Source organism: Bacillus rossius, unplaced genomic scaffold (assembly GCF_032445375.1).
Source record: "Bacillus rossius redtenbacheri isolate Brsri unplaced genomic scaffold, Brsri_v3 Brsri_v3_scf792, whole genome shotgun sequence".
Lineage (NCBI taxonomy): Eukaryota > Metazoa > Arthropoda > Insecta > Phasmatodea > Bacillidae > Bacillus > Bacillus rossius.
This window is the reverse complement of record NW_026963022.1, coordinates 17,501-23,500: the sequence shown is the minus strand read 5'-3', so window position 1 is coordinate 23,500 and position 6,000 is coordinate 17,501. Positions and strand designations below refer to the sequence as shown.

The 6,000-nt window shown below is 49.9% G+C and overlaps 1 non-coding gene across 1 annotated transcript in view; it reads left to right on the top strand.

The window, feature by feature from the left end:
• The first annotated feature begins 4,422 nt into the window (after window positions 1–4,422).
• The window catches only part of LOC134545570 (small subunit ribosomal RNA), a 1,992-nt gene continuing 414 nt past the window's right edge, over window positions 4,423–6,000 (top strand). Inside the window, exon 1 of the ribosomal RNA XR_010078639.1 lies at window positions 4,423–6,000. This exon is cut by the window's right edge and continues 414 nt beyond it. This is a non-coding gene — a ribosomal RNA (small subunit ribosomal RNA).

Sequence of the window (6,000 nt, the reverse complement as noted above, 5' to 3'; positions counted from 1 at the left end):
CAGGGAGCCAGAACATTTTCCCGGCGATCGAGGCCTCCGCGGCCGAGGAATTTGTCATTGGTGATTTTGCATGTTAAATTAACATGTGTATTAACACAGGCTTGGAGAAGCAAGCCTGCGGGACTCTGCAATACATTGAGCGGGCAGCCAGAAAATTCTGGCGGCGACCGAGGCCTCCGCGGCCGGGGAAATAATCCTCTGTAATTTTACATGTTAAATTAACATGTGTATTAACACAGGCTTGGAGAAGCAAGCCTGCGGGACTCTGCAATACATTGAGCGGGGAGCCAGAAATTTCTGGCGGCGACCGAGGCCTCTGCGGCCGGGATAATAATCCTTGGTAATTTTACATGTTAAATTAACATGTGTATTAACACAGGCTGGGAGAACTAGGCATTCTGGACTTTGAAAAATTTCGAGCAGGGGCCGGAGAAATTCTCCCGGCGACCGAGGCCTCCGCGGGCCGGGAGAACTCTCGGCGCTCGGGCTCCGCGTCTACCCATGGGGAGCGGGCAGCCAGAAAATTCTGGCGGCGACCGAGGCCTCCGCGGCCGAGGAAAAGGTCATTGGTAATATTACATGTTAAATTAACATGTGTATTAACACATGCTGGGAGAAGCAGGCATTCTGGACTTTGAAAAATTTCGAGCAGGGGGCCGGAGAAATTCTCCCGGCGACCGAGGCCTCCGCGGCCGGGAGAACTCTCGGCGCTTGGGCAGCGCGTCTACCCATGGGGAGCGGGCAGCCAGAAAATTCTGGCGGTGACCGAGGCCTCCGCGGCCGAGGAAATGGTCCTTGGTGATTTTACATGTTAAATTAACATGTGTATTAACACAGGCTGGGAGAAGCAGGCATTCTGGACTTAGAAAAATTTCGAGCAGGGGCCGTTGAAATTCTCCCGGCGACCGAGGCCTCCGCGGCCGGGAGAACTCTCGGCGCTCGGGCTCCGCGTGTACACGCGTCAAGGCCCATTTTGGGTTATATAGGGTGTAGTGGTGTCTCTGGAGGGAAAAAATACACGGTAAATATTGCAGCCAGAGCCTATGGCAATCTGTTGGCGACCGAGGCCTCCACACCCCGGCAAATTTTCGGCTCTCGGACTGTGTGTATTCCACTGGAGACAGGCCTGCGGGACTGTGCAGTATATTGAGCGGGGAGCCAGGAAAATCTCCCGGCGACCGAGGCCTCCGCGGCCGAGGAAATGGTAATTGGTGGTTTTTGCATGTAAAATTAACATGTGTATTAACACAAGCTGGGATGAGAGGAATTTGGCGGCGACCGAGGCCTCCTCACCCCGGCAAAATATCAGCTACCGGGCTCTGCATATTCCTACAGAAGCAGGCCTGCAGGACTCTGCAATATATTGAGCGGGAACCAGAAAATTCTGGCGGCGACCGAGGCCTCCGCGGCCGAGGAAAATTGTCATTGGTGGTTTGCATGTAAAATTAACATGTGTATTAACACAAGCTGTGACCAGAGGAATTTGGCGGCGACCGGGGCCTCCACACCCCGGCAAAATATCAGCTACCGGGCTCTGCTTATTCACATTCAAGCAGGCATTAGGGACTCTGAAAAGTTTCGGGCGGGGAGCCAGAAAATTCTCCCGGCCACAGAGCCCTCCCTCCCGAGAGTCTGTGTAAATGCCTGTTATACAGGCCCCATGAATTCCAGCCTTATAGGTTATTTTAAGTCTCCGTTCGTGGTTGTTCGTAAACAACTGCGATTCGGGATTTTGACCTATTTCCTATGATCATGTTCCCGGAAGTTAGCCAGCCTCTTTCAGTCAAAATCTCATATTTTGGGTACCTTTGTGAACCCATCGATAGGCCCATTTTGGGTATATTAGGGGGACATGCAATCGGGAAAATTGGAATTATTTGCAATATGGAAAGAATATGTACATAAATGAAAAGGGAGTCCCCCCGAGTTTTCTCGCCCTATATATATTGCAAAAATATCCAATTAATTATTGTGGAACCTGTAGCACCTTTCTATGAAGCAGAATTAACATTACAGAACGGTTTGAATGCTACCACCTCAGTTTCTCTACAATGCATTGGATTTCAAAGAGGTGAATTACTGTGGATGGTACTGTTGTATGGCTAACAAATCGTCTGGGAAACAATGCAGAATTAAATTAAGAAGGTTGTATGTTTTCTGTTACATGGTGGAGGTGCCCTCTAGTACACAGTAAAATGTTTTGTGGACTGCAGCTCCTTGAGGAATTAATTCAGTATGGGTCTTGTAGTGGTCTGAAAGTGGATGAAGTGGTGAAGCGGACATGCTACCTCAAAATGCTTGATTGATTCATGCCCAGTTCCCCCAAGAAGCGGTACATTGAAAAAATTGATTTACTTTGTGGATGATACTAGCAAATACTATCCGCTGGGGGAAGTAAGCAGAAATTTGGTGGTCGTATGTTTGTTACATGGTAGAGGTGCTTTCTAGTACACAATGAAATGCTTGGTGTACCGCTGCTCCTTGAAGAATTAATTCCATATGGGTCTAGCCGTGGTCTTAACTGTGAACACGAAGAACTATCTAAAGTGGCCTATCTGTCTGAACTGCAATACACAAGCTGCGAGCCAATGCTATACCTTTCTCAGGTAACGAGCTCTTGTGCGGCGATTCGATTGGATGCGAAATGGTGGGGAACGCGTGTCCGGTCGTCTTAACCAAGTAATGGTTCCCCTCTGTTAACAATGAAATGTTTGATGGATCGCAGCTCCCTGAGAGACAAGTTTCAAAGGGGTTAGTCGCGGTCTTCAATCCTGGCCAAGGTGCAGTCACCATCTATAAGAGATACCTGCTTTACTGAAGGGTAGCAAGAGTTCCCTTGCCCGCATGTTGCTCCGTGGGGGTATATCAGTATAAAGGTAGAAGAAGCCATGATCGGAGCTTCGGTGGATGAGATTGGCGGAGAAGACATGTTCTTGTCTATCTGGTAGATCAGGGGGGTGGCAGCTGATCCGGAGAAAGCAAGCGGACTCCCGATGTTCCGTCGACTCCCAATGTACACTTGAAACATGCACATTTGGGTGGCGAGGGGGCGTTGTGGCCATCCGAAAACATGTCTTCATCTCTCTTATTGGTGGACCGCTGCTCCTTGAAGAATTAATTCCATATGGGTCTAGTCTTGGTGATAACTGTGAACACTAAGAACTATCTAAAGTGGCCTATCTGTCTGAACTGCAATACACTAGCTGCGAGCCAATGCTATACCTTTCTTAGGTAACGAGCTCTTGTGCGGCAATTCGATTGGATGCGAAATGGTGGGGAACGCGTGTCCTATCGTCTTAACCAAGTAATGGTTCCCCTCTGTTAACAATGAAATGTTTGATGGATCGCAGCTCCCTGAGAGACAAGTTTCAAAGGGGTTAGTCGCGGTCTTCAATCCTGGCCAAGGTGCAGTCACCATCTATAAGAGATACCTGCTTTACTGAAGGGTAGCAAGAGTTCCCTTGCCCGCATGTTGCTCCGTGGGGGTATATCAGTATAAAGGTAGAAGAAGCCATGATCGGAGCTTCGGTGGATGAGATTGGTGGAGAAGACATGTTCTTGTCTATCTGGTAGATCAGGGGGGGTGGCAGCTGATCCGGAGAAAGCAAGCGGACTCCCGATGTTCCGTCGACTCCCAATGTACACTTAAAACATGCACATTTGGGTGGCGAGGGGGCGTTTGTGGCCATCCGAAAACATGTCTTCATCTCTCTTATTGGTGGACCGCTGCTCCTTGAAGAATTAAATCCATATGGGTCTAGTCTTGGTGATAACTGTGAACACTAAGAACTATCTAAAGTGGCCTATCTGTCTGAACTGCAATACACTAGCTGCGAGCCAATGCTATACCTTTCTCAGGTAACGAGCTCTTGTGCGGCAATTCGATTGGATGCGAAATGGTGGGGAACGCGTGTCCTATCGTCTTAACCAAGTAATGGTTCCCCTCTGTTAACAATGAAATGTTTGATGGATCGCAGCTCCCTGAGAGACAAGTTTCAAAGGGGTTAGTCGCGGTCTTCAGCCTGGCCAAAGGTGTTTAGAAATGAATACTTTTCGGACCAGTGGGCAAATTAGTTCACAGCGAGCCCACGGGCCAACGGTCTGCTCCCGCAGTGGGCCGCGCCCGAATGTGGGCACCGATCATATAATTTGAAATCCACTCGCCAAGTACCATGCGAGTTTCTAAGAGCGCGATATATTCGCCAGTGAAAAGCCTTGGAAGTTTGGCCTCGCCTACTCCCTAGGAAAATTAATTAGAGATGGAAGGAAAGACTTTGCAATTGCAAAGCGGGTGTCGATATTGGGAAGTCGCCCCCGTACTTGTTGATACAGAAGGAAAAAAAAATGTACATCATAAGATTCGGACCCGGTGCTCTGCGGACCCGGGAGGTTCCTCCGAACGAAAAAAAAAGCTGCTAGCAGCTCCTGGTTGATCCTGCCAGTAGTCATATGCTTGTCTCAAAGATTAAGCCATGCATGTCTAAGTGCAAGCCAAAATAAGGTGAAACCGCGAATGGCTCATTAAATCAGTTATGGTTCCTTAGATCGTACCACATGACTTGGATAACTGTGGTAATTCTAGAGCTAATACATGCTGAACTGAGTCCCGACCAGAAATGGGAGGGATGCTTTTATTAGATCAAAACCAATCGGCGTGGCTCGTCTGCGTCCGTTTGCTTTGGTGACTCTGGATAACTTTGTGCTGATCGCACGGTCTCCGTACCGGCGACGCATCTTTCAAATGTCTGCCTTATCAACTGTCGATGGTAGGTTCTGCGCCTACCATGGTTGTAACGGGTAACGGGGAATCAGGGTTCGATTCCGGAGAGGAGCCTGAGAAACGGCTACCACATCCAAGGAAGGCAGCAGGCGCGCAAATTACCCACTCCCGGCACGGGGAGGTAGTGACGAAAAATAACGATACGGGACTCATCCGAGGCCCCGTAATCGGAATGAGAACACTTTAAACCCTTTAACGAGTATCCATTGGAGGGCAAGTCTGGGTGCCAGCAGCCGCGGTAATTCCAGCTCCAATAGCGTATATTAAAGTTGTTGCGGTTAAAAAGCTCGTAGTTGGACTTGTGTCCCACGCTGTCGGTTCACCGTTCGTCGGTGTCTAACTGGCATGCCCGTGCGGACGTCCTGCCGGTGGATGCGGTCGGCCGCGGCAAGCCCCTTCCCTCGGGCGTTCGCCCCTCCTCTCGTAACCTCTTCGCGGAGGCCGGGTTGGATGCGGGGTGTTTCGTCCCGGGGGTGCATGCTTGGGCCCCGCGCGTCGGCGGTCCGATGCAATCCTACCCGCGGTGCTCTTCACCGAGTGTCGAGGTGGGCCGGCACGTTTACTTTGAACAAATTAGAGTGCTCAAAGCAGGCAGTGTTTCGCCTGAATATTGTGTGCATGGAATAATGGAATAGGACCTCGGTTCTATTTTGTTGGTTTTCGGAACCCGAGGTAATGATTAACAGGGACAAACGGGGGCATTCGTATTGCGACGTTAGAGGTGAAATTCTTGGATCGTCGCAAGACGAACCTAAGCGAAAGCATTTGCCATGTGTGTTTTCATTAATCAAGAACGAAAGTTAGAGGTTCGAAGGCGATCAGATACCGCCCTAGTTCTAACCATAAACGATGCCAGCTAGCGATCCGCCGAAGTTCCTCCGATGACTCGGCGGGCAGCTTCCGGGAAACCAAAGCTTTTGGGTTCCGGGGGAAGTATGGTTGCAAAGCTGAAACTTAAAGGAATTGACGGAAGGGCACCACCAGGAGTGGAGCCTGCGGCTTAATTTGACTCAACACGGGAAACCTCACCAGGCCCGGACACCGGAAGGATTGACAGATTGAGAGCTCTTTCTTGATTCGGTGGGTGGTGGTGCATGGCCGTTCTTAGTTGGTGGAGCGATTTGTCTGGTTAATTCCGATAACGAACGAGACTCTGGCCTGCTAACTAGTCGCTTCCGGTATCCCTTCGTGCTACCGGCGACAAATGATCTTCTTAGAGG